The 9,297-nt window shown below is 34.8% G+C and overlaps 1 pseudogene; it reads right to left on the bottom strand.

The window, feature by feature from the left end:
• Positions 1-6,693: 6,693 nt before the first annotated feature.
• Positions 6,694-6,793, bottom strand: LOC126002354 (uncharacterized; annotated as a pseudogene).
• Between the last annotated feature and the right edge of the window lie 2,504 nt (positions 6,794-9,297).

The raw sequence follows: 9,297 nt of genomic DNA on the forward strand, positions 1-9,297 counted from the left end.
ATCTTGGGGAAAAAGAAGATGAGAAGCAACACTTTCTCACTTTCTTCAAATTAAAACTTTATTATAACAGGAAGTAATTAAAACAGTAGGTATCACAATAAAGAGAGATCCTCAAATTACTGAAACATACAGGATAGCCTGAGACAGATGCTTTGGTATATGGACAATTAACCTTTATAAAGGAGCAAAAATATGAAGTAGAGCAAGAAACTTCCACATGTGGTGTTGAAAAAACTGCAAAATAAAAAAAAAGATTAAAAAAGAAAAAATAGAGTAAGACCATTTATTAACATTGTGCACAATGTAACCATTTTTAAACATCAAAATGGATTAGAGAACTTGATGTCAGAACTAAAATCACAAGATGCATCAAACTCTATAAGGCACTGAATTTAATGATATCTTCAAGAATGAAACATCACCAAGTTAGTGGAAGCAAAGATAAATAAATGAATCTGCATTAAATTAAGAAACTTCATTAAATCACCCCCATGCACCATGTCTCCAAATCCAGGTGAAAGAATATGAACCAGGGTCACACAATAAACAATCCAGACCAGTCTGAGGGTGAAACACGTGCAGTTTGGCAGTCTTCTACCTAGTATGGACCTTGCTGCCTGCCAGAACTACCGTTTTTATTGAGTACAGAGATCACCCTTGGGTGGAGCAGTAAACCTACCCAGGTTTACAAGTAAGACAATCTTTGTTTTGGGTGAATCCAAGTTGTAAACAAACAGATACAATGAAACCAGGGATAAACTTTGTTTTAGGTAAGATTAGGTGTAATCCAACAACTGTCCCTTTTTGTTCAAAAAATATAAGGGTACATAAGCCATGTTCTATTGTTCTCTGAGAGAGGCAGGAACCCCAGATCAGAATTTGCAAAAGAGGTTATTTTGCATAGACACAGTAAAAGTTGGCTCTAATAGCATCAAATTTTAAACTGTATACATCATTTTCAAAACAATCAGTTTTTTAAATATCTGTCACATCTCACAACACTTTTCATAGACTTCTCTGAACATAAACATTAGAACCTTTCTGCAGATACACTTAATTAGAAAATTCTTAAACATTCTTACACCAAGCACTCTAGTACAAGTCTAGAATATCCTAGTTTCTTTTCATAAACTTCATTAAACAAAAATCACAAGAACATTTCCACGGATATATACAGTTTGAAAATAGTTCGTTAAAACCTTCTTATAAGGAGCACTGTTAATAATCGTCTATAGTATCCAAGTTTCTTTTCCATCTACTTCTGTAGACAGAGATGAGAACATCTTTGCAGACTTATTTTGAGAATAAGTTGCTACATAAGATACACAATAAAACTTTGTAGCCAATGAGAAACACTCACTACTATAGCTGAAAACTTTCAAAACTCGAACATGCATTTCCCTGTAATTGTGCAAATATTAAAGAACTAACTAAAGTTAGAAAATTTTCTGTTTGCAATGTTGCTTTGAACAAAACAATAAGATCCTATAGATAAAACGCAATTAATCAGCAAGACAATTACCATGCAAATGGAGTAAAGAGATTTAACTTGAACCAAAGTTAAGATAGATGCTGGAAGTTCTGAAAAACACTTTCTCCTTTATTGGTCTTTAGCTGGTCTTGGATCCTACATCTTCTCAATATTCACCTTCTGTTAAGCTACCAAGGTCCTCTGGGCTGGAATCTGGGTTGCAGGGAACCCACTCCTCTCTCTGCTACCAGTCTCTTTATAAGGAGATTTCTTTCTGGCTTTTTTCCAATCAGTGACCTCTATTTGTAGTTTGAGAGGCCGTGGTCGTCGGAAAACGCACCTCTGGTAGGAGAAAGGTCGGGTGCCTAGCTTCTGGGGGAAGCTCCAAATTTTCTGCTCTCTCCCCTTCATTTCTAGTGTATGACCCACCTAAAGGAGCATCTACCATGTTCAGAACAGACGCCATGTGTTTTCTGGCTTCTCCATTCTCAGTCCAGCTTAAGAAATCAATTGCAAGACACCATAAGGCCAAAGCACTCACCATTGTTGCAGTTTTCTTCTTGGGTCCAGGGTTTAAGTCAGTCAAAGGTTTGGAAGCCAGTTGTAAAATCACCCACGCATCATATCTCCAAGCCCAGGTGAATGAGTCTAAATCAGGATCACACAATAAACAATCCAGACTACTCTGAGGGTGAAACACGTGTAGTCTAGCAATATGGACCTCCTCGCTGCCTGCCAGAACTACCATTTTTATTGAGTACCGAGATTACCCCTGGGTGGGGCAGTAAACCTACAGGTTTACAAGTAAGATAATCTTTGTTTGGGATAAAAACAAGTTTGTAAACAAAGAGATACAATGAAACCAGGGATAAACTTTATTTTGGGTAAAATAAGGTGAAACTCAACAGCTTCTGCACCTCCAAATAAATGGTGACCAAGATACAAAGACTACCCACTTATTGAGAAACATTATTCACCCCATAGCAGTCTAAAAAGGGGTTAGTTAATATCTAAGGTATATAATACACTGGTAGAGCTTAACATGAATAAAACATGTAACTTCATTAAAATAATTGGGAAAAAAGATGAACAAAATTTTTCTCAAAGAAGAAATACGAATAGCTAAAGAGCACATGAAAATATTACTATCATCATTAATGATCTGAGAGAAGAAAATAGAAACATTGAGATCTCAACTCATACCACAGAGTCTGCAACACATCAAAAATACCGAGAACAATAAGTGTTGGAGTGGATGTAGGGTAAGGTACTCTCATTCACTGCTTGTGGGAACCAAGATGTCCAGCATTTTTGAAAAACAATATGGATATGCCTTGCAATATTAAAAATTAAGGTCACATATGACCTTTCAACACCATTTCTGGAATAAAAGCTAGGAGGCCCAAAGAAAGCACAGGCAGAAAAATGAAAAAATGGCATGTGAACGCCTATGTCTATCACAGAATCTGGAAACAATGTGTTATAAAATAGATAGGTGATAGAGAAGTGTGGCAAAACTACAAATGCATCACCACTTTTAGGAAAATAAAGTAATGAAATTTGCTCATGCATGAGTGAATATGGAGAATATTATGTTAAATTAAATGAGTCAGAGGAAGAAGTCTAGATATGGAATGATCACACTCATTTGTAAAATTAAAAACAAAACAGATATTATATTAATAATACCCCAAAATATAGCCACGAGTACCAGGAGACTGGTTGATGGTAAGAAGCTTGAAAAATAGTGGGGGAGTGCATGTAGGGCAGAGAAAGGACCACTATGACAATCATAACTGAAAATAATCACTCTGGACAAGAACTGGCTACTGAAAGGGGAGGAAGTGATATAACTCTTCTAACAGTAACCATATTGCAAACATATCATCTAAAAGAAATATATATATACCACATATATATGTGGTATTGCAAACCACATAATCTAAAAGGAAAAGATACATATGTGTGTATGTACATATATACACATATATATAGTGAGAGAGACAGACAGAGAGACAGAGAAAGAAAAAAGACAGAAAAAGAGAGAGAGAAGAAAAATATCTGCCATAGAGGCAGGCAGGAGGGAGGACAGTGATGAGGATTGGAGGAAACGGGATATTGGTGGTGGTGAAGGTGATAGGTGTTGGAGATTTTATGACTGAATTCAATCATAACAACTTTGTAGCAAGGCATTTCACAATAATTCAATTAGGGCTGGAAAGATAGCACAGTGGGTAGGCAAATTACTTTGCATGCTTCCAACCCAGGTTCAACCCCTGGCATCTCAAACGGTTCCCTGAGCCTGCCAGGAGTAATTTCTGAGCATAGAGCCAGGAATAACCCTCAAACTACAGAGTGTAGCCCCAAAGCAAAACAAACAATAAAATGACTTAGTAGTAAAGAAAAAAAAAAAGATTTTCTCTGATCAATGCATGCTTTTCTAAGTATGACTCTTTGAGACAGTAATGACCTTCCTGGGTTAATTTGTCATTCACAGTCATTTTAAAAAAGCAACGGTGTTATAATCAAATCAACTATAAAATGAATTGCAATTGCAATGCTTTTAGGAACTATTTTTAATCAACATTTTCAAGGGTAAAATGACAGGAAATGAGCCTTTTCTCACACTGGATTTTCTTATATCATTTATTTTATATACATATTTTAAAAATATTAGGCAAGGTCGGTTTCTGAAATTATTAGGAGATTGTCTGACACCTAGTGGGCACTCACTAAATACTAGTTGAATTTTGATTTTAAAGTAAAGTATGAGAAAGAAATGAAGATGAATGATGTCAGTGAATTACGTTAAACTATCTTAGGAGGCCAATAATGATAGATAAAATAGAGTGCATGGTGCTGTAACTGAGACACTTCCTGTTGCCTCTATTCCACTACATTCTCCTACAGTCTAGTAGGAGAGTCAGACATTTTTCAAGAAGAGATTCAGAATAAGATATGATGATCCGAATTGCATATGTGTTTTAATAATTATATAAATCAGTAAAAAAAATGTATATAGGCACTTTCTTAGAAGCCTGATCAGCTGATCTATCCTCATGCCTATAGAACAGAATTTTACCTGATTAAAATTAGTCTTTCTTATTGGAAAAAAAAACTCCTAGTTTTAGAATTTCTCTTCCAGTCATCTTGTCATTTATAAATGAAATATAAGAAAAAATATTGTACTTTTTTTTTCTATGTGCCACATATAGACTTAGTTCTAACTTCAGTGTGCTTTCCTTCACATCTGTCTCTGTTTAAAGAAGGGATGGAAAGGGATTAAACGTTGGGGTACAGAGGCAAATATCCAAGTGTTCAAATAGCAAATCTAGCTTTATTTCTCATCATATATTCACAAAATTATGACTAAACACTTCAAATGTTGCTTTTATTTGTTCATTGCAATGCTAGTTATTTGCAAGGATCTCTTAAGGATAGAGTGCCCTGTCTTAATTGTTCGGTCAGCTTTCAGTTTAGATATTGCTGTGGATATTAAGTCATTGAGTCATATTTGTAAATATGCAATTAACATTTACAGTTTTATATGAAAAGAAAATAAATAGTTTTATTCAAAAATATGGAAGCCAGGTCCTTAAATTGCTTAAATTATCTCTCTGTCTCTGTCTCTCTGTCTCTGTCTCTGTCTCTCTCTCTCTCTCTCTCTCTCTCTCTCTCTTTCTCTCTCTTTCTCTCTCTGACACACACATACATTCTCATTTCTTAAATATCCTATATCCTGGCACATCTTGCAAAAATTTTAAAATACTCGTAGAATTCTGTTAAAAAGGCAACTTTCCTTATAAAGATACACCATGAAACAATCTACATGAAGATACAATGCTCTTCTGTTCATTGTTACCAGAGTAACACACATGTATGTCTATTATATGATTATTATAGTTTTCTGTGACTATGCATTGCCTAATCCTTTAAAATATGATAAATTTAAAAAGTCCAGAATAAGGGAATACTCTATTTTTTCCTATCTAACTACCCAGAAGAATATCTAACACATAGACTATATATTTGATATATAAATGCATGACCAGTGAGTTTGGGAAAAAGTGTTATACAATAAGAAGGTCTTTTAAAATGATAAGAGTATTAGCATTTTGTAAAGTATATCTTAATATATTGAAAATGTTGATAATTATATGTGAAGAAAAATAAAGTAAAATGTCTGCATAGGGGCCCGGAGAGATAGCACAAGCACAGCGGTGTTTGCCTTGCAAACGGCCAATCCAGGACCAAAGGTGATTGTTTCGAATCCCGGTGTCCCAAATGCCGGGTGTGACCCAAAAAAAAAGAAAAAAAAAAAAAAAAACGAAATAAAGGGCCCGGAGAGATTGCACAGCGGTGTTTGCCTTGCAAGCAGCCGATCCAGGACCAAAGATGGTTGGTTCAAATCCCGGTGTCCCATATGGTCCCCCGTGCCTGCCAGAAGCTATTTCTGAGCAGACAGCCAGGAGTAACCCCTGAGCACTGCTGGGTGTGGCCCAAAAACCAAAAACCAAAAAAAAAAAAAAAATGTCTGCATAGAATTATTTCTGAAGAAATTTTTCTAAATGTAAAGATTTTGAAAAATATCGGGGCCGGAGCAGCGGTGCATGCAGTAATGTGTTTGCCTTGCACATGCTAGCTTAAGACAAACTATTGTTAGATTACACAGCATCCCATATTGTCTCTCAAGCCAGGAGCGATTTCTGAGCTCATACCCAGGAATAACCTCTGAGTGTCACTGGGTGTGATGCTAAAACCTCTCCCCCGAAAAAAGAAAAATATTGAGAAGTGCCATTTCATAAAAAAATAGTAAAACATTCCAAATTATGTATATTCCATAATATGCAGAATGTTATAAAACTTAATATTTAGTTTGTTTCTGAACAAAGTTTCAAAGAGAAGGAAATTAAAGTTTTCTAATTTTAGTAAAAAATACTCATGCTTCTAGTTATTATGAATTATAAGATGTGAATATGACATTCAGAGAATAATAAACCTTATGCTGATTATGAAAAATGGGGTAGTACTGTACTGATAAGCTATAAAGGAAAGTTCAGCAAGTTATGAAAAATGGTTAAAATGTAGTTGTTAAAGAATGACAGTATGTGGATCTGCTGATTTTTTTATTTTTTCATATAATACCTTAAAAATACTCTTATATATGAAAAATAGGACATTTTTATATAAATGTTCAAGTGATTTCAAATTCTTTTTTTTTTTTTAATATGGACCATTCATGAATTTGTGTTATCCTTGCTCAGGGACCATGCTAATCTCTGTATTGTTCCAATTTTAGTATATGTGCTGCAAAGTGAGCATGTGATTGCAAATTCTATAGTAAAAAATAATTTACTTGCTCTTAACTTCAATGGTTAATTAAAATATTTAAAATGGTGAAACAGCTGGTAATAAAGGAAAGTTATATAGGGCATTACCAAGAATATGTTTTATTTAATTAAAAATTTTTTTTGGTGGACTACAGCAAGCAGTACTCAAGATTTACTATTCTTTCTGTGTTTGGGAGATACTTTTAGTGGTGCATCATTTTAAATTTTGGCCACTTAAATGTAAAGTCCTAATCACTAAATGACTTGTCCTCCCCGATTTCAAGTGTTAATTTAAAAAACTGAATGTTTTAACCTTTGATTGAATCCTTTACTATTTCTAGATCTAAAGACATTTGTTTTTGATATACTTCTGTTTTCTAATCTGTTATACAAAGATAAGTATAAATGTCAATGAAATATGCCTATCTACATTGGTAAAGGCAATCAATGTACATTCTATGATTGAAACCCAACTATGAACATTTCTGTAACCTCAGTTCTTAAATAAATTATGAAAAATATGTTTATCTGCCTGAGACTTTTAGCAGTAAACACTTTAGTTTTCTCATAGTATTTAAATCACTACATCTATGATTAAAACATAATATTATTTTGAGTCAGAGGTAGAGAGATAGACACAAAATAGTCACACTCATCTATGGGTTTTAAGAAGAATGAAAGTCATTATTGTAATAATACCCAGAGACAATAGAGATGAGGGCTGGAAGGACTGGTCCACAATATGAAGCTTTTCACAAAGAGTGGTGAGTGCATTTAGAGAAAACAATAGCTAACAACTATGATGACAATGTTAGTGAGTCAGAGAAGTAGAATGACTTTCTCAAATACAGGCAGGCATGGGACCAATGGTGGTGGGAATGCTGCACTGGGGAAGGGGGTGTACTGTTTATGAATTAAAATCAACTATAATCATGTTTGTAATTATAGTGTTTAAATAAAGGTATTATAATTAAAAAATAAAACAAAATATTGTTTCAAACGTATAGGAGTAAAAAATATTTCAGATATTTAAGAGTAAATCTTCATTTAAATTAAGAATATTTTGGGTGCCTGAGAGATAGCACAACTGTGTTTGCCTTGCAAGCAGCCTATCTAGAAACTAAGGTGGATGGTTCGAATCCCGGCATCCCATATGGTCCCCAATGCCTGCCAGGAGCTATTTCTGAGCAGATAGCCAGGAGTAACCCCTGAGTACTGCCGGGTGTGGCCCCAAAAAACAAAACAAAACAAATAGAATAAAATAAGAACATTTTGCATCCAAAAGGCACATGAAAAAATGCTCCCCATCACTAAGGGAGATGCAAATAAAAACAACTATGAGGTATCATCTCACACCACAGAGATTGGCGCACATCACAATGAATGAGAACAAACAGTGCTGGCGGGAATGTGGAGAGAAAGGAACTCTTATTCACTGCTGTTGAGAATGCCATCTAGTCCAACCTTTATGAAAAATGATATGGAGATTCCTCCAAAAACTGGAAATTGAGCTCCTATATGTTCCAGCTATACCAGTTCTAGGAATATACCCTAGGAACAACAAAAAAAAATACAATACAAAAATCCCTTCCTCACACCTATATTCATTGCAGCACTATTTACAATAGCCAGACTCTGGAAACAACCAAGATGTCCTTCAACAGATGAATGGTTAGAGAAACTGTAGTACATATACATAATGGAATATTATGCAGCCATCAGGAGAGATGAAGTCTTGAAATTTTCCTAAACATGGATGCACATGAAAAATATTATGCTGTATGAAATAAGCCACAAGGAGAGAAATAGATGCAGAGTAGTCACACTCATCTTTGGGTTTTAAGAAAAATAAAGACATTTTTGCAATAATTCTCAGAAACAGAGAGGAGGGCTGGAGGTCCAGCTCATGACATGAAGCTCCCACAAAAAGTGATGAGTGCAGTTAGAGAAATAACTACATTGAGAACTATCATAACAATGTAAATAAATGAAGGACGTAGAAAGCCTGTTTAGATTATAGGCAGGGGTGGGCTGGGGAGGAGGGAGATTTGGGACATTGGTGATGGGAATGTTGCACTGGTGAAGGGGGGTGTTCTTTACATAACTTAAATCCAACTACAGTAATATTTGTAATCAAGGTGTTTAAATAAAGATATTAATTAAAAAACATTCCAAAAATAAGTGAAAGAAAGAAAAGAACATTTTGGGCACAGGAGTTAATGCATTTGCCTTACATATAACCAACATGGATCTGATCTTTAGATCTAATATAGTCCCGGAGTACTGCCAGGAGTAATATTGAGCAGAATAAAGATATGTCCTGACAACACTGGTGGTGGGAATGGTCCTAATTCACTGTCACTTTGTACCTTAAATATAACTATGAAAGACTTGTAATTCAAATTGGTCACAATAAAAATTATAAAAAAAAGATTATGTCCTGAGAACTGCAGGTTATGATCCAACCTTCCAATCCCTCCACCCTCAAAAAAATTT

Source organism: Suncus etruscus, chromosome 2 (genome assembly GCF_024139225.1).
Source record: "Suncus etruscus isolate mSunEtr1 chromosome 2, mSunEtr1.pri.cur, whole genome shotgun sequence".
In the NCBI taxonomy this organism is placed as follows: domain Eukaryota; kingdom Metazoa; phylum Chordata; class Mammalia; order Eulipotyphla; family Soricidae; genus Suncus; species Suncus etruscus.